General features: G+C 52.5%; 1 protein-coding gene and 1 pseudogene across 4 annotated transcripts in view; both read left to right on the top strand.

The window, feature by feature from the left end:
• Positions 1–698, top strand: LOC125938183 (40S ribosomal protein S20-like; annotated as a pseudogene).
• A 17,128-nt stretch (positions 699–17,826) lies between these two features.
• Positions 17,827–18,519, top strand: part of HMGA1 (high mobility group AT-hook 1) — a 9,581-nt gene continuing 8,888 nt past the window's right edge. For 3 of the 4 annotated variants that reach the window (XM_049653427.1, XM_049653426.1, XM_049653429.1), the window contains exons 1-2: positions 17,827–17,970; positions 18,215–18,328. The gene's annotated coding sequence lies outside the window, so the exon portion shown is untranslated. The remainder of the gene's footprint in view (positions 17,971–18,214; positions 18,329–18,519) is intronic. The other variant, XM_049653428.1, reaches the window with a different exon arrangement.

The following is an 18,519-nucleotide window of genomic DNA, read 5'->3' as shown; positions in this document are numbered from 1 at the left end:
ATGCAGTCGCAGCTACAGCGTAGCTTCGGAGGCCCCTCTCCTGCTCCTGACTCACCACTGTTTATTCTTGCTGAGGAACAAGTGGGTCAGGCAGCGATGCCACAGCTGTGGCTTTTAAAGACACTGGGAAGGGGCGCCTGGGTGGCTCAGTCGGTTGAGCATCTGACTTCAGCTCAGGTCATGATCTCGCAGTCTGTAAGTTCGAGCCCTGGGTCAGGCTCTGTGCTGACAGCTCAGAGCCTGGAGCCTGTTTCAGATTCTGTGTCTCCCTCTCTCTCTGCCCCTCCCCCGCTCATGCTCTTCTCTCTCTCTCTCTGTCAAAAATAAATAAACATTAAAAAAAAAAAAAAGACACTGGGAAGACACCCGTGGAACTAGAGGTGGTGTTTCACTGAATTAGAATTATTCTAACCAGTTGCAACATAAAATATTTAGAGAAGGTATGTGCTGACTTGATCTGAGTCACAAAGGAAAAGAATCTCAAAGTGAAAGGACCAGTTTGGATGCCTACCAAGACTCTGAGCATCACTACAAGAAAAACTCCTTGTGGTGAAGGTTCTAAGACTTGGGACTGTTTTCAGGTAAGGATCCACAAGCGACCCATTGATTTGCACAGACTTTTGGAGATTGTTAAACAGATTATTTCCATCAGTATTGAGCCAGGAGTTGAGGTCGAAGTTACCATTGCAGATGCTTAAATCAACCTTTTTAATAAATTGATTATCAGTTAAAAAGAAAAAAAAGGGGGGCGCCTGGGTGGCGCAGTCGGTTAAGCGTCCGACTTCAGCCAGGTCATGATCTCGCGGTCCGTGAGTTCGAGCCCCGCGTCAGGCTCTGGGCTGATGGCTCGGAGCCTGGAGCCTGTTTCCGATTCTGTGTCTCCCTCTCTCTCTGCCCCTCCCCCGTTCATGCTCTGTCTCTCTCTGTCCCCAAAAAAAAAATAAAAAAATTAAAAACGTTGGAAAAAAAAAAAAAGAAAAAAAAGGAATAACACTCAGCCATAAAAAGTGAAATTTTGCCATTTGTGACAACATGGGTGGACCTAGAGGGTGTTACGCTAAGTGAAATAGGTCATACAGAGAAAGACAAATACTGTATGATTTCATTTATATGTGGAATCTAAAAACAAACAAACAAAAAAAAAACAAATCAACAAACAAAAATAGAAACAGACTCTTAGATACAGGAAGCAAATTGTTGGTTACCAGAGTGGGGAGGGGGAGGGGATAGGTAAAATAGGCAGAGAGGTTTAAAGGGTACAAACTTGCAGTTATAAAGTAAATAAGTCATGGGGATATAATGTACAGCACAGGGAATATAGTCAACGATATTGTAATAACTTTGATGGTGAGAGACAGTAACTAGGCTTATCAGGGGGATCATTTCATAATGTATAAAAGTATCAAATCACTATGATGTACACTATATGATAAAACTAAAAAGATATTGTATGTCAATTACACAAGGAAGGGAGGGATGGGGGAGGCAGGTAAAAAGAACAAGAGAAATTTTGTTCATTTTTACTGCTGAGTAGTATTCCATAAATGAACTGCTGTTCATTTACCCAGCCTTCCAATTTGGGTTGCTTCGGTTTGGGGGGATTCTGAACAGAGCTGCTACCGACATTCTTGTGCAGCTGTTTGTGTGGATGTAAGTTTTCATTTCTCTAAGGTAAAAATCCAGGAGCGAGACTGCTGGGTCTGGGCGGTTTTAATTTGCACTTGCCCAGTGGCGAAGGATGTTGAGCATCTCTGCATGTGCTCGTTTGCCATCTGTATTTCCTATTAGATGAAGTGTCTGTTTAACTCTTTTGCCTGTTTAAAATTAATTGGTCGTTTTCTTACTGTTGAGTTTTAAGAATTTTTTTATGTATCCTGGATAAAGGTCTTTTGTCAAATATACCAAATATATACCTTGTAAATATTGCCTCTCAGCCTATAACTTGTCTTTTCATTCTTTTAACAGCATCTTTCACAGACATTGTTAAGAAATTGATAAAGTCCATCTTACCAATTTTTTTCTTTCCCGGATCATGGTTTTAGTGTTATAGTTAAGAACTCTTTGACTAACCCCAGGCCATGGAGATTTTCTCCTGTGTTTTCTTCCAGACATTTTACGGTTTTATGTTTTGGATCTATGATTCATCTTGAGTTAATTTTAGTATAATGTGTGAGGTTTAGGACGAGGTGTTTTTTTGTTTTTGTTTTTTGTTTTTTGGTTTTTTTTGCATATAGGTATCTGGTTGCTCCAGCACTGTTCACTGGCAAGGTGTTTGCACTCTTGGCAAAGTCAGTTGGACATATTTGTGTGGGTCTATTTCTGGACTCTATTCTGTTTTGCTGATCCATTCACTGTGTCCACTCCTCTGAACCCACCACATTCTTTTTTTTTAATGTTTATTCATTTTTGAGAGAGAGAGACAGAGACAGAGTGTGAGTGGGGAAGGGGCAGAGAGACACACAGAATCCGAGACAGGCTCCAGCATAGAGCCCGATATGGGGCTTGAACTCACGAACTGTGAGATCATGACCTGAGTCAAAGTTGGACTCTCAACCTACTGGGCCACCCAGGCACCCCAACATTCATTTTTTTAATGTTTATTTTTGAGAGAGAGAAAAAACGAGCAGGGGAGGGAAGGAGAGAGACGGGGACAGAGGGTCCAAAGGGGGCTCTGCGCGGACAGCTGTAAGCCCAATGGCAGGGCTCAAACTCACAAACCGTGAGATCATGACCTGAGACAGTATCAGACACTCAACCGACTGAGCCACCCAGGAGCCCATGAACATTCTTGATTGCTGTTGCAAGTTTTGTTGTAGTAAGTCCCAAAATCAGATAACTCCTTCAACTTTATTCTTCTTTTTCAAAATTGTTTGAGCTATTCTAGTTTCTCTGCCTTTCCATTTAATGTTACAATCAGGTTGTCCATATCTACAAAAAGTCCTGCTGGGGTTGGATTGGAAGTATGTTAAATCTACAGATCACTTTTATGGGTTGAACTGTGTCCCTCTCCCCGCCAAAAGATATGTTGAAGTCCTAACCTGGGCCAAATACATTACCTCAGAACGTGATTTTATTTGGAAATAGGACCATTATAGCTGTGGTTAGGATGAGGCCATAGTGGAATACGGTGAGTCCTAAATTCAATGTGACGGAGGTCCCTATAGAAGAAGAGGCACAGACATACAGAGAGAACGCCATGTGCCAAGAGAGGCAGATACTAAAGTACTGTAGCTGCAAGCCAAGAACACCAAGGACTGTGGGCAAACCAGCAGAAGCTGGGAGAGGCAAGGAAGGATCCTCCCCTAGAGGCTTGAGAGAAAGCAATCAAATCCTGTTGATTTCGGATCTCTAGCCTCCAGAACTGTGAGACAGTAAATTTCTGTTGTTTTAAGCTACCCAGTTTGTGCTACTTTGTTAAGGCGGCCCTAGGAAATGAACACAATCAATATGGGGAGAAATGACAGCTCTACTCTGTTGGGTTTTCCAATCCATTAACATGGTACTTTCCTGTTTGTTTGTTTGCATTTTATTTTATTTATAATTTTTTAGTGCTTATTTATTATTGAGAGACGGAGAGACACAGAGCATGAGAAGGGGAGGGGCAGAGAGAGAGAGAGGGAGTCACAGATTCTGAAGCAGGCTCCAGGCTCTGAGCTGTCAGCACAGAGCCCGGAGCGGGGCTCGAACTCACAAAACACAAGATTATTACCTGAGTCGAAGTCGGATGCTTAGTCGACAGAGCCACCCAGGCGCCCCTATTTATTTATATTTTAGAGAGAGAGAGTGAACAGGGGAGAGGGAGAGGGAGAGGGAGAGGGAGAGGGAGAGGGAGAGGGAGAGGGAGAGGGAGAGGGTCATAAATAGGTTCCACACTCAGCCCAGAGCCCTATGTGGGGCTCAATCCCATGGCTTTCGACCCTAGAATCATAACCTGAGCTGAAATCAAGAGTCAGACTCTCAGCCAACTGAGCCACCCAGGGGTCCCCATTCCTGTTTATTTATATCTTGGTTTCTTCCATCACCATTTCATAGTTTTCAGTATAGACACCCTGTATGTTTTGTTAGATCTATACACAAGTCTATTTTTCTTTCTTTTTTTCTTTCTTTCCTTCTTTTCTTTCCTTCTTTCTTTTTTCCTTCCTTCCTTCCTTCCTTCCTTCCTTCCTTCCTTCCTTTCTGGAGCTGTTATAATAGAATTGTCTTTTTTTTTATAAGTTCTTTTTTTTTTTAAGTTTATTTCTTTATTTTGAGAGAGAGACAGAGCACACAGGGGAGGGACAGGGAGAGAGAATCCCAAGCAGGCTCCACACAGAGTCTGATGCGGGGCTCAAACCCACAAACCATGAGATCATGACCTGAACCACCCAAGCACCTGTTTGTTTCCAAGTGTTCATTGTTAGCATATAGAAATAAGATTGATTTTTTTGTGTGTTAATCATGTACTTTGCAGACATGATGAACTCAGTTATTACTTGTAAGAGTTCTAGAAATCTTTTTTTTTTTCTTTTAAGATTTCATTGGGGCACCTGGGTGGCTCAGTCGGTTGAGGGTCCAATTTCAGCTCATGGTTGGGGAGTTCTGAGCCCCGTATCAGGCTCGCTGCTGTCAGCTCAGAGCCCACCTTGGATCCTCTGTCCCCCTCTCTCTCTGCCCCTCCCCGACTCACACTTTCTCTCTCAAAATTGAATAAACATTTTTAAAAAACAAATAATTATTTGGCGGGGCGGGAGTGGGGGGTGCCTGGGTGGCTCAATCCAACTCGGTTTTGGCTCAGGTCATGATCTCAGTTTCATGAGTTTGAGCCCTGTGACAGCTCTGTGCTGGCAGCAAGGAGCCTGCTTGGGATTCTCTTTCGCTGCCCCCCCCCTGCTCATGTTGTCTCTCCTTCTAAAAAAAAAAAAAAAAAAAAAAAAAAAAAAAAGATTTTATTTTTATTTTTTTAACATTAAAAAAAACGTTTATTTGAGAGTATCCGCAGGTGCACTAGTAGGGGAGGGGCAGAGAGAGAGAGGAGGGGAGACAGAGAATCCCAAGCAGCCTCTGCACTGTCAGCACAGAGCTGGATGCAGGGCTCTATCTCGAAAACTGTGAGATCATGACCTGAGTCAAAATCAAGAGTCAGATGCTTAACCAACTGAGCCACCCAGGGGCCCTTTAAAGATTTTATTTTTAAGTAAACTCTACACCCAATGTGGGGTTCAAACTTACAACCCTGAGATCAAGAGTCACAGGCTTTTCCCACTGAGCCAGCCAGGGGCCCAAAGCTCTAGAAATCTTTAAGCACTTTTGATGGCATTTCCTCTCTTTGAAAAAATATATTAATTGCCATAAAACATTCCATGAGACTTTACTCTTTAGTTTAGCAATTTCCTCCTACTGGATATTGACATTATTTCCTTGTATTATTATTACTATTATTATTAATGACGGAGTAAATTTGATCCTGAGACATAAATCTCTGACCTCTTTTCTTGAGGGAGGAAGGATTCCTAGAAATGGGATTAGCAGGTCAAAGGCCTGGGCCCTCCTCAAGTACTACACGTGGCTCAGCTGCTTTCCAGAAAGGTCAAACCAACTCATTCCCATCAGCTACATGTGCGAGCACTCAGTGCGCTGAAACGTTGCCAGTACTGGAAATTATCATTTTAAAGCTCTTTGCCATTTGATAGGAGAAATGCAGCATTTCCCTTGCATTTCAAAGTAATCCTTTCTAAAATGCCAACCTATCCCACCCCTGCTAAAAACCTTCCATGGCTCCCTATTACTTTCAGAATAAAGCCCATGCCTCCAGCTGTCAGGTGGGCACCCCAATATCAGGTCCCATTTACTCTCCTGTCAAATTCTGTGGCTTCGTTTTCCAACCCTGCCCTACAGCATGGCTGGCTATTTCTGAAACGTACTGCAAAAGTGCCTTCCCTCCAACACTCTGCCCATCCTGTCCACTCTGCCCAGAACTTGCCCTGTTTACCCCTCCCCAAGGTACCCAAGAGAGGCTGAGTGTCGGATCTGGAGCCAGACTGACTGTGTTCCAGCCCAGCTCTGCTGTGAGGCCTTGGGAAAGCTATTCAACTTCTCTGTGCCTCTGTCACTGCAATTGTAAAATAGCAGTAAGGATTAAGGAGTTAAATAAGAGATTATCAGAACTGTGTCTGGGGGCGCCTGGGTGGCTCAGTCAGTTAAGTGTTTGTCAGTTGCAGTTTGTGAGTTCAAGCCCCACATCGGGCTCTCTGCTGTCAGCATGGAGCCTGATTCGGTTCCTCTGTCCCCCTCCATCTCTGCCCTTCCCCCACTCATGCTCCCATGCTCGCTCTCTCAAAAAATAAACTTAAAGAAAAAGAACTGTGTCTGGCAATTGAGAAGTATTTCTTTTAAAGATTTTAAGTAATCTCTACACCCAAACTTTCAAGCCGGAGATCAAAAGCCGCATCTTCCTTGGACTGAGCCAGCCAGGCGCCCCACTTGAGAAGTATAAATATATCTTAGCTGCTACTATTATTATTGTCATTCATAGCTGCCCCCCAGCAACCTGGCCTGTCACCCATAGGAAACAGCCCACATCGCCACTCGTACTCCATTGTGTTGCTTCCTAGATGCGTGAGCTTCGCGCTTCCCATTGAAATGAAGCTAACCCCACACCTGTTCAGACGCACTGATGATGTAAAGATCTAATAGGTATCCGAGCACTTTTTAACGTTGTATATCACTCCACTGAGGGTTAGCGTCTCCTCCCACCGCTACTCTAGGAAGGAAAGAGCAGGATGGTAAGAGGGCAATTGACCGGGAGGTGAGCCCTGTGCACAGTCAGGGCCCTGGCAGGAAATGGAACCCAATCTGGGGTCTTCAAGAGGCTTTGATGGAGGGGTGCTCGTGGGGTGAAGAGGACCAGTGAGGGTGTGCGTGGGACTGGCACCAGCGGCGGCAGAAAGTCACCGTGACTGCAGGCCTGAAAAGGCAAGGGGTAGATGCGCCGGGAGCTTGAAGATGGAAGGGGAGTCACGGAGGGACACAGCGACAGCCAGACCAAGGGCCACAGCAGGGCCAGGCCTGGGAAGGAGTATCCCCACTTCTCCCTCCCTCAGATCTCCTTAGAGTGGGTGCTGCCCAACAGAAAGCCAGCTGGCAAGGGCGCCCAGGCCCAGAGCCAGAGCACCGATGGATGGGGAGGGCAAGGGGTGGATGAGGGAGCTCAGGGGGATAGGATTACTGTCCACCACCACCTCCCATTTTGCAGATGAGAAGACTGAGGCCCAGAGACAGGAAGAAACTTGCCCACTGTTACAGAGCTGGTAAGGTGGAGCTGGGAGAGGAGAGCAAGGCTCAGAGGTGATGATGGTCCGAGCCCAGCCTCTGGGGACAGGCTGCAGGCCCCTTGGGTCAGCGGCACTCAGAGTGGCAGCGCCCAGAAGCCCCTGCCACCCTTCTCTCCTCCCTCCCTCTCACTGGTCACTTGTCCCTTCTTCTCACTTGTCTGCCTTGGCCTCCGTGAAGGCTCTGGGCTCTCTCCTTCCTGGGTCTCTGTGTCCCTCTCCACTTTATCTCTCTGTCCTCCCAATTTCTTAGCCTTCTTGTCTCTGGCTTTCAGTCTGTCCGCATTTCTCTCAGCCTTTCTTTCCTACATGGCTGGCTTTCCGGCCACCCCGCCTAGAGCTCAGCTTCTCTGCAACTCTCCTCTGGGCTGTCCCCTGTGCCCCACAGTCTCCCATCTCTGCCGCGGGCACCCAGTCCCTGCACGCCCCGCCTCCTGTCGCCGGCCCGTCCCTCCGCCCCTGCGGCTCGGTGGCAGGGCCCGGGGGCGGGGACAGCAGGGCTGGCGCAGCGCCCGGCCTGAGTCACACGCATGAGGCAGCGTGAGTCAGGCGCGGAGGGAAGTCCCTACGGAAGGGGCTTTCGGAGCCGCAATCGAATCACAGGGAAAGAGAAAGTGTTCGGACGTTCCTTTGACACAGTGACCTTGTGTGAGCCCAGGCTGGGCACACCCCCAACACCCTACCGGCAGACGACAACACACACACCCCCAAGCCCACCACTCCCGGGTGCGCAGTCAGGGTCCAAGAAAGTGGGCGCCCGAGAGCTACCCCCAGCCAGGGCCCGGCGGCGCTTACAGATGCCCCTCTCCCCGCCTGCATCGCTCAGTAGCTGCCGGACCTCACACCCATCCCCCCCCCGCCCAACACACACACACACACACACACACACACACACACACACACACACACGGCGCAGGCACGGTGTCAGGAAGGCCCCCCCTTGCTGGTCGACAGGCTCACCTTGTGGAGCCCCGCGGGGTGGCAGGGGATTGGCAACTTGGGGTCCTACCGGGGTAAAACATCCCCTTCCTCAGGCACTCCTCCTAACCCTCTGACCTTGGCCTAGGATCAGATCGGCTGGATTCAATTAAACACATTTTTATTGAACACCTATAATAAAATCCAGTGCCAGACTCTTAAAAACCTGGGACAGGACCAAGAAGACCATGAACAAAATATGTTGATTCCTGCCCTCCCTGAGCAGATATTGGGGGGTGGAGGGGAGACAATAACTAAAAAGCCAAGGATCTAAACCAGCACTGTGCATGGAGGTAGGACGGGAGGCACATATGCAATGTTAGTTTTTCTGGCAGCCATATTAAGATGGTCAAAAGAAATACATGAAATGACCTTTAATAATATATTTCATTTAAGGCAATATGACCAAATAGTATCATGTCAACATATAATCAACATACAAAAAATCAGTATTGCTACGGGTTGTTTTGCTCTAAGCCTTGGAAATCCACAGTACTTGGCACTTCCAGCGCATCTCAATTCGGACCCCCCACGTTTCAGGGGCTCAGTTGCCACCTGGGCCTGGTGGCAACAGTAATGGGCAGCACAGTCTAGATGTCAGATAAGGGCTATGGAATTCAAAAAAAAAAGTAGAGCAAGGTTAGAGGGTGGGGATAGCTGGGTGGGGGAGGGGCAGGATTCAGAGAACTGAGACTTGTAGGTATTCTGAATCCAAGTCACCTGACCTTACTGAACCCCAATTTCCTCATCTACAAAATGGAGATGTGATCCCCCCCCCTCCTATCTAGGAGTAATGAGCACTCATGCTATTTTTGTCCCCACCCCTCCAGCTGTTTGTACCACTGGCCAGCGCACAGGCTCCCAATCTCCGAGTCACACCCCAACACCCCCAACACTTTGTGACCACCAAAGGCCACCTAGCTCCCCACCCCACCTCCACTCTCTCCAACTTTTATCCGTTTCTACCCCTTCCTACAGCAAGATACTTAATCTCTTTGGACCTCAGTTTCACCGTGGGATGGATACTCAGAGCTCTTGAGAGAAAAGTATTGTAGACTTCTGGGGACCAAGCCACCGCTTAAGCTGGACCCAGGTGCCAATCTCATGATACTGGAAAGGTCAATTCCCTCTTTGAGAACTAGAAGGATTTCTGCCCACAAAAGATATCCTGCTCACAAAAACCCCTCCCACCAAGGACAAGACTGCCAGAAAAAGACATGCATAGAACTGTGGGCAGAGCCCAGGAGCAGGGGTTGAGGACAGAGGGACCCAAGCCAAGGGGTTGCTGTGGGAAAGGTTCTAGATCACCTTTATACACCCCACCTTCAGGGCAGGTAGGCCAGCAGGCCCACAAACCCAAGGGAAGTTCCAGGATCAACTCCTCCTTGGCTCCTTGGCCCCAGCAAGGCTGGAAGTGGGGGATGGGAGCAGGCCCAGAAGTGACCCAGACAAAGGAGACAGCAGGGTCTGGGCTTGGGATGCAGACGGCCCTCACCCCTCACCCCACCCCCAAGGCCTGGGAATTGGCAGGGCACCCTGGATGGTGACCCAGAAACCTGGCTGTCAGCAGCTCCTGCCTGGCACTGTCCACACTGAGCTCCGCTGCTTCCCGTAGGAGTCCCTGGCAGCTGCCAATGAGGCAAGCCCTTGGATTTTCTCTGCCCACCGGCTCCCTGCTCTACTCCTGGAGACCCACCCCAGACTCTCCAAGGTGGCCCAGATCCTAGTCGCTGTATTTTCCGTCATCCAGACCTCAGAGTGGGGAAAGGGGAGGGGGTGTCCAAGCTCAGGTTCACCATCTATCCACCAGGGCCATTCGGGTATTCAAGCCCCAGAGGGCCACCGACCCCATAGCGGCTGGGTTCCTACAAAGTAAGTAAGATACTAGACTAAGAATGGCGCCATTCAATTCTCAGTAAGGAGTAGGCCCAGGAAGACCTACGACCCCGGGGTCTTCATGAAGTGGGAGAGAGGCCTGGCGGCTGGGTGAGCAGGGAGTAATGAGGTTTAAGCCAGCGTGATGGAGAGGTGAGCCGGGCAGGCCCGTCCCGGCCGCCATCTCTTAGCCAGATTCCAGACCAGCAGGCTCGCCCTGCTCCGCCCGCCTCCCTCCTCCTCCGCCCTCCCGCCAGTGGCTACCTCCCCTCCCCCAGCCTGCTTCTCTCCCCTCCCCCCAGCTACCCACTTCCTCCGCCCCTCCCCCAGCTCCTTTGGCTCTCATTCATCCATCCATTCACCAAACTTGTGCTGAGCGCCAAGGCCCCCTTAGGCCCTGGTGCGAGGCTCGGGGGTGGGGAGAAGAACAAAACAAAGCCCCGGAGGATTCCGACAAATCCCGGGCCTGGTGTTGGCTCCTCCCCTCACCCCTAGCCCACCTCCTCCTCAACCCCGGCCCCCACCCTTCGACCTCCACCCTGTTCTCCCTTTCTCTCTCCAGACTCTGGCCGGCCAGGCCGTGAGCCGAGCCCAGGCATCCCACGTGCTACTGGGATCAGGCAGGCAGCAGTCCTCCTGCTCCTCCCCAGTATGGAGACCCCAGAGTCATGCTCTCAGCCCTAAGAAAGGTTCAGGGGGTCCTGGAGGAGACAGAGCACTGTGCGACCCAGGACACATCCCAGTTAGGGTAGCGCGCCGCTACCGAGACAGAAGGACCCAGCGGGGACCCATGCAACCCCAGACATTGGGTAGGAGGGTGCCTCCCCACAAGTTGTGGAGGACAGTCACTCTTGAAGACTTCAGGGTCACTATTCCCCTTCCCCAGCCCCAGCACTTAGTCTCACACAGCTTGGAAGGCAGGCAGGGAATAGAGACAAGAGAAACAAGTTCAAGACCACAAGAGATTCTCCTGAACCCTCGGGGCCTGTTCTCAAAAGGGTGTGAGGTGGGGGAGAGCAGGTGGCCAAAGGTGCAGGACTGGAGTCCCCAAGTACTAGAGCTGGCGAACAAACTGACATGAACGTCCAACCCCAGAGGGCGTGTGGCCTAGAGAGAAACCCAGCCCAGGGCCTCAAGCCGGACTCCAGAACACGGCTCAGCCCCCAGAGAGCAGGGTCACAGGCCCGCAGTCGCTGTCCTAACATTTCCTTCCACTGGCTCACCTGGATGGGCTTTCATAGACCACACAGCTTTAAAGTGGGTGCACTTCCAGCCATTCCTGTTTGGGGCACTGTACCCGCAGAGCTCATTGCACTGGATATTATCAGGTAGCTCCCCAGACCAAAGGGAAACTATTTTGTCCCATGCAAAGCTTAAATCTGACACTCACCCAAAGCACACTCTGGAGAGCCGCCACCACTGCCCGGCCACCAACCAACAAGCAACCCAGCCGGTCTGCCCCAGCCAAAGGACCAAGATGGTTGTCAGGTGGCTGCCAGCTCCTGATGACTAAACCTGAAACCAAGGGAAAAAACAATTTCCCCTGATTGCTGGCAGACTAGAAGATCAGAAGGTAGTGCCTGCTAGAAATGAGTCTGTGTGCAGATCACGTGACAGCGACGGTACAATGATTTTAACACAGTGAGACAAAAAAAACAGGTGTCTTGCAAGGTGCAGGCCGGGCGACCCTGTCACTCCCATGATGATCTACTGGGTCCCTCGCCCTTTTCTCTGCCTTGAGGTTTGGGGACAGATGTCCTATCCCCAACCTAATGCCCTGTGGCTTGGTGTCTGTAGTAACAGAAATCACTCTGGCTGATCGTTCTTCATTCAATACTTTTTTTAGGTCTGAACAATTTGCAAGGCCCTGGGGATCCCCCTGTGAACACAACCATCAAATCCTCGGGCCTTCCAATAGAGAGCGCTGGACAGGAAGCAGATATACCATTTTTACTGGTAACAGTTAAGTAGAAAAGTCAGTTATACAGTATGTTAGAAATTGAGAAGTGTTATGGGGGAAAAAGCACGGTAAAGTGGATGAATGACCGCAGGGGCAAATGTGCAGTTTTACATAGCGTGGACAGTAATATTGAACAGAGACTTGAAGGCAGTGAGAGGGTAAGCCCTGAGGATATTAGGGGGAAGAGCAAGTCAGGCAGAGGCAATGGCAAGTGCAAAGGCCCTGAGGTGAGCTCTTGCCTGACAGGTCGGGGGAACATCACAGAGGCTGGTGTGACTGAAGCGGAGCAGCAGGCAGGTGATGAGGTTAGGAGCGGGGCAGATTGCAGGGCCTTGTGGGCCTTTATGAGGACTTTTTACTCTGAGATGGGAACTGTTAGAGGATTTTGAGCAGAGGTGGGACATGCCTTATGTTTTAGGTGGAAAGAGATTTAATATCAGGAATTAGGTGGTTATAAAGCCGTTGGAGGAACTGGAGGAGCCGGCTCCAGGCTGGGCCTCCCGGAACAACACAACAGCCTCCCTCTGCTCTGATGGGGGTGGGGGGTAGGGAATGCAATCAGAAGACCTCACCTGCAGTGGAGCTGTGATCCAGGGGCAGGAGGCTACTCTGCCCCCATGCCTACCCTCTTGATCCCCATAAAGCTGATGACTGGACACTGTATGTGCTACAGAAAACCCCGAGTTTCCATAGCCCACACAGCAATATCTCCTTTTCTTGCATCCTCCAAATTTCACTCTTTCTTTGCTGGGACCTAACTCACATCCAGAACCGTGTGGGGAATGGTGCTGAATCCAGCCTACCATGCCTGCCACAGCCCCGAGCCCATCTCTGGATCACATGCCCTGCTGCCTGCTTCCAGGGTTTCCTGGGATGCTCCACTCACACGCTGGGCCCTTGCCCTGTGCTCCTCAGGCCCTCATTCCAGCAGGCACCACAGTGGTAAAAGTGTATTACCACGTACTTGTCTGCCCCCCACCCCGCCCAAAGTACACCACTTAAAGACAGGGAATGTAGCTACCTAGTTCAAGGCCACATCCCCAGCGCCTATCTTGGTGCCTGGAGGGAATCCATCTGGCCAGGCTGGGAGAAGGCAGCAGCCCTACCTAGCCTGGGAATAGAAGCAAGCTGTTTAAACGCCAAGTTGTTTAACCTCCCTGAGTCTCAGTTTTAACACCTGTATAATGGGGACAACAGTACTTTCGACCTGGTAGAAGTGTTGAGGGATCTGAGAACACATATGCATTTAGTATGTGCTCATAAACTCCTTTTCCTCAGGTTTTTCTGAGGTTGGAGAGGAGCGGGGCTGCCCTGGGTTTCTGCCTTGAAGAAGAAAGCTGACAAAGTCCATGGTGTCCTGCAGCCATGCAGCGTGGGTGGCTGGCTCAGGGCACGGGGGTGCCTGCCTCCTGGGCCTTCCAATTCGTTGGAGAGTTTTTCCCTCGAAAGTTGGAAGCAGAAGAGGCTCTCCTCCCATTCTAGGCCTGCCAGGCCTCCTGGCAGCACAGCTTGTGGTCAGCAGGGCCTGGAGACCTGATCCTGCCAGATGACCAGATGTACTAGTAGCTGGGTGACTCTCCAGGAGAGTGGTCAAACACTGCGCACCAGGGTGACCCTATATTCGACTGCCGTGGGTCAGTGCTGGTTGATATGGTCCTGGGTCAATCCCAGTTAGAATGGGCCAGGCCAGGTTTATGCCCACTGTCTGGTCATAACTACCAACGGTACCCCCTTTTACTCTGAAATGTCCTGCTTGTCTGTAACAGCTGGACATACATACCCTATGATCCCAGAATTCCTTTCCTAGGCATGTACTTAGCAGAAATTTGCATATCTCACCACCAAAACATATTCTAGAACATTCACAGCAGCACTATTTGTCATAGCCCCGAACCAGAGTCTATCCAAATGCCGTTGAACAGAACAGATGCAAACACTGTGGCACATTCATACCACATAACTGTGCAGCGAGAATGAACATTCTGCAGCCACATGCAACATGGATGAAACCCACACACAACGTTGAGCAAAGGAAATTAACCCAGGAGTACATAACCCAGGATTCCGTCCATACAACGTGCATAAATGGCGAAACTACAGGATGCTAGTGGGGACAGCGGTTACACAAGGGGAGCTGGAGGTGGCTTCTTGATCTGGGTGCTGGTGACACAATGGTGTTCCCTCTATGAAAACCCATTTGAGCTGATAACCGGATTGTGCATTTTCTGGATGTAGTTCTCATCCGTAAAACGTTTACGTTAAAAAGTATCCCGGTTTGGGCCATAGATTAAACAATTCCTGTTCCTCTTCCTCCCACGTCCTCCCATCTACCTTTCATGTTGGGCTGGACACAGAACATTACCAAACTTCATCCCTGTGACTTTCAGAAAACCTTGACTAATCCAAACACCACATGGTACCATTCACAGTGGTCTTTCCCTTGACTCTTCTAAGAGCTGGAGTTGATTCCGAAGCAAGAGGTAAGCTGACAAGCAAGCGTGCTGACTGGAGAGATGTACAGAGAGACGTGAACCCCCAGGGAATGCCAAGGGCCACCCCGACCGACTATGCAAGCTTCGACTGGGAGCCTGTCAGGCTCCCACCACGCCAATTAGCAAGGCAGGGGAAAAAGTAGCAAACGTCGGAAAGAATCACAGTAGCTCAGGAGAAAATGAGCTTACCCTTCAGCTGTCCTGAAATACAAAGGTGACCCGAACTCCCCATTCCCTGGACATTCCTGTTGGATTCCTGAAGTTCACTGGGTTGCCCTTGTGGAAACCGTATAACCCGACTCTGATAGTTAAGAAAATGCTTCCTGTGGGTTAGAGCAGTTATGACATGACCAATTCCCCTGGGACTCCTCAGGCTTTGACCAACCAGGTCGATTCCCCAGGCCCAGAATAGCTCTTTCTTCCTGCATGCTCCCCATGGCCCCTCACTTATCCAAATCCCATCAAGGCCAGGTCAAGGCCTGCTCCAGCTGACTTCCCTGACTACCCAGAGCTCCCATCCTGTCTCCCTCTGTAGCACCCACTGAGTCTCTGTTTAAGGGCCTGACCCCTTAGTCTTCCGTTTCAAGAGCACAGGGAACTCTGTTATACCCCGAGAGTTTGGACGAGCTCTTGGTACACAGTAGGACTTCCATAACTATTGAATGAATGAATGGACTCTGCCTGGTGGCATCTCCTGGATTGTGCCTCAGCTTTCTCTCAGGTGTTCCTGGTTCTGATTCCTCTAAATACGAAATTCGAAATTCGCTGGGGCAAGGGCTATATCTTGTTATAACTACTTCCTGAAGGAGGAAGGGAAGGGAAGGAAGGGAATTCGGGCCATCTGTAATCCAGAAAGCAAGGAGATGGGGGGTCAGTGGGCAGTTCTGTACAAGGGTGTGGGTAATGCAAGTAGCAAGCTACTCTACTTGCGCACAAATTTATTTATACCTGCCCCTCCTTCCAGAGAGGGTTTGAGGTGGCTTACAAAAATACACGTAATACAAGGTAAAAAACAAGTCGGTGAGAAAATCAGGACGAGGGGAAAAATAAGAGTAGGAAAAATAAGATCAAGTCGTTTTGTTAGAAGTGGGCCAAAAAGTTGGCCAAGTTTTCCCACAGCCTCTCGAGGCAGAAGTCCGTCTCCCTTCCCCACCTCCCTCAGGGACCGCCACAGGCCACAAGTCACAAGCAAAAGGCAAGAGCTGCTCCAGGTTGGCTGCGTCCAGGGAAGGGGCCTACCAGGACCCTTCCCACGCCTCCCGGCCATCAGCCCCGGGCCTAGCAACGCGGGCGGCCTTGGGGAGGGCTGTGTCTAGGGGCGCCGAGGTTCCATGAGGGCTATCCCTGGGCCAGGCGTGGAGGCCCGGGTTGCTGGCGGGGAGCTGTGACCTGGGGGGAGTAGGGCCACAACCGAAGGGCCATTCTTCCACTCAACGCTGCAAAGGTTCTCGAGCTAACTCAATGCCTCCAGCCAACTCAACCCGCGGCCTACTAAGCGCGCGTTCCGCACGCAGGGCACAAAGATGGAGGGCGCAGCGCGCCTTCCACCCCGCCCCACCCCCACCCCCGGCTCCAGACAAAGGGGCAGGCCGCCCCTCCCCCAGCCTCTCCCTGGCTTTCCCCTCCACCCTCCTCTCCCCTCCGGCCGCCCTTCGGTGACTTCCTCTCCCCTCCAGGGGCAGCCTGGGCACTTCGCAGGAACTGCGTTTCACCTGGGCGCGGGGCGGGGAGCCAGCGCTTGGAGGGCGGCCTCCCGGCCCACCCCCAGCCCCGGCCGGCCCCAGGCCCGCGCCCTCCTCTTTGAACGCGCTCCGAGGGCCCCCAGCGCCTTCCCGCCCGGGCGCCCCCGCCCCCACCCGGCCGAGCACGTGCTGCCCCCGGCCCGGAGCGCCAGCCCGCCGCCCCGGGTGGGGGCTGGGCCCACTCCCGGCTCTGCTCCCCACCCCCACCGGAAACATTCCTGAAACATTCCTGAAAGTAGGAGGCCCGGCCCCTCCGGTTCCCCACCCCGCCTCCACTCCGGGCTCAGGGTTTTCCTGGCGTCCCCCTTCCATCGGCGGCTCGCCCCCTGAGGAGGGGGCTGGGCCGGGGCCTCGGCCGGCCGGGGAGGAAGAAGGGGAGCAAAGAAAAACATGAGTCACAGCCGTGTGTCACTGGGCCGCATTGCATTTCCCTGCATCACGGGAGGTGTGGAAGGCCGCCTCAGGGACGAGGGGCGGGGAGGTGCGCCCGAGAAGGCCCCGGGCCCGGCCTGCAGGGCGCGCCGCTCTGACAGCGCCCTTTCTTCTCCCACCGCCCTCCCCGCCATCTTTTCACTTTGGCTTCCTTCTTCTACGTGCAACAAGTCTTTGTTGCGCCTGGCGCCGGGCGGGCCAAGCGTGGCGGGTATGGCTTGCGTAGACCTAGTCCCTGCCCTCAAAGTGCTTCCAGGCGACCACTGATTCACGCTTTCTTATTTTTCTTAAGTCACAGCGGAGAGGACCAGGTCACAAAGTGGAAACGCACGTCTCCAAAACATCATCCGAGTCACCTAAAGGAATGAAGCCTCCCTCAGGTTTACCTGCAAGCGAGCCAATCGTTTGTTTCCTTTGGAGGCTGCACCTTGATTACGGCTCACTCGCGGCCATTAATAAACGAAAAGTCTGGATTTCACAAGTTTCACGTTTGAATTTCACAAGACTTGAATTTCACCAGTCAGCCACACGCACGTTGGCACTAAAATGCACATGCTGACACCTGTCCGCCCAGGGGAAATCTACGAGCCGTTTATCTGGGCGCAGGGGGCGGCGGGTAGGCCGCGGAATTCTCTCACAGGCGCGTTTCTCTCCACCCCCTCCCGCCCGCGCGGACCCCGCAGGCACGAACGCCCGCCCACATCCAACGCGCCCCGCGGGCGTCAGGCCCACACGCCCGGAAGGCCCCTAGAGGTGACTCTCCCGGGGACCCCCTTGCTGGATGTAAAGATGCCCTCCTCCCCCTCCCCCGCGAAAAGCTCCCTGGTGATCCCTCTGTGCACCTTCCCGTGTCTCCCGGCCCGGGACAGTGGGGAGTGGGCCGTCGCCTCGGATTCCAGCCCAGGCCTCCCGCGCGCCCGCCCCCAGGCACCCGGCACCGCACGCCCCTCCCCGTAGTCAGCACCCACCCGCGCGGCGGCGGCGGCTGGCGGGCGGCCGCCCTTTTAAATCCCCGGGCTCATTTGCATGGCCCCGCCCCCCACAGTGACACGGCTGGCGCGGGCGGGCCCGTCCCCCCTGCCCCTGGGTCGCTCTTTTTAAGCTCCCCTGAGCCGGGGCTGCGCTCCTCTAATTGGGACTCCGAGCCCGGGCTATTTCTGGCGCTGGCGCGGCTCCAAGAAGGCGTGAGTTCGCGGCCCCTCCGGTGGCTTCTTTTTTTTTTATATCTATCATTTAATTAAATTATTTATTTATTGAGGCCGCGCACGGGCCGTGCCTAGCTTCCTGCCCCTCGCCATCCTTCGGGGGAGGGTGAATATTTTTGTCCCCCCGCCTGGATGTGACAGATAAATACCCCGTGGGGGCCTGGGCGGCGAGCACGCGGCGGCGGCGGTCTCTGAGCGCCTCTGCTCTCTCTCCCGGTTTCAGATCCGCATTTGCTACCAGCGGCGGCGGCGGCGGAGCCAGGCCGGTCTTCAGCGCCCAGCACCGTCGCTCCCGGCAGCCCGGAGCGCGCACCGCAGGCCGGCGGCCGAGCTCGCGGTGAGTCGTCCCCGGGGCCCGCGGCGGCGGCGGCGGAGGGGGGCGCCCGCGCCCCCGCCTGCACGCCGCCCCTCCTGCAAGCCGCCCAGGGCTGCAGCGCGCGCCTCCGGCTTTATTCCCAGGCCGGGGCTGCGCGAGCCGCCGGCGGGGGAGGGCCGCGCGGCGCGGGGGCGGGCGGCGGGGCCCGGCGT

Source organism: Panthera uncia (assembly GCF_023721935.1).
Source record: "Panthera uncia isolate 11264 chromosome B2 unlocalized genomic scaffold, Puncia_PCG_1.0 HiC_scaffold_24, whole genome shotgun sequence".
Lineage (NCBI taxonomy): Eukaryota > Metazoa > Chordata > Mammalia > Carnivora > Felidae > Panthera > Panthera uncia.
Note: the sequence above shows the minus strand (reverse complement) of the source record. Positions and strands in the feature narration are given on the sequence as shown.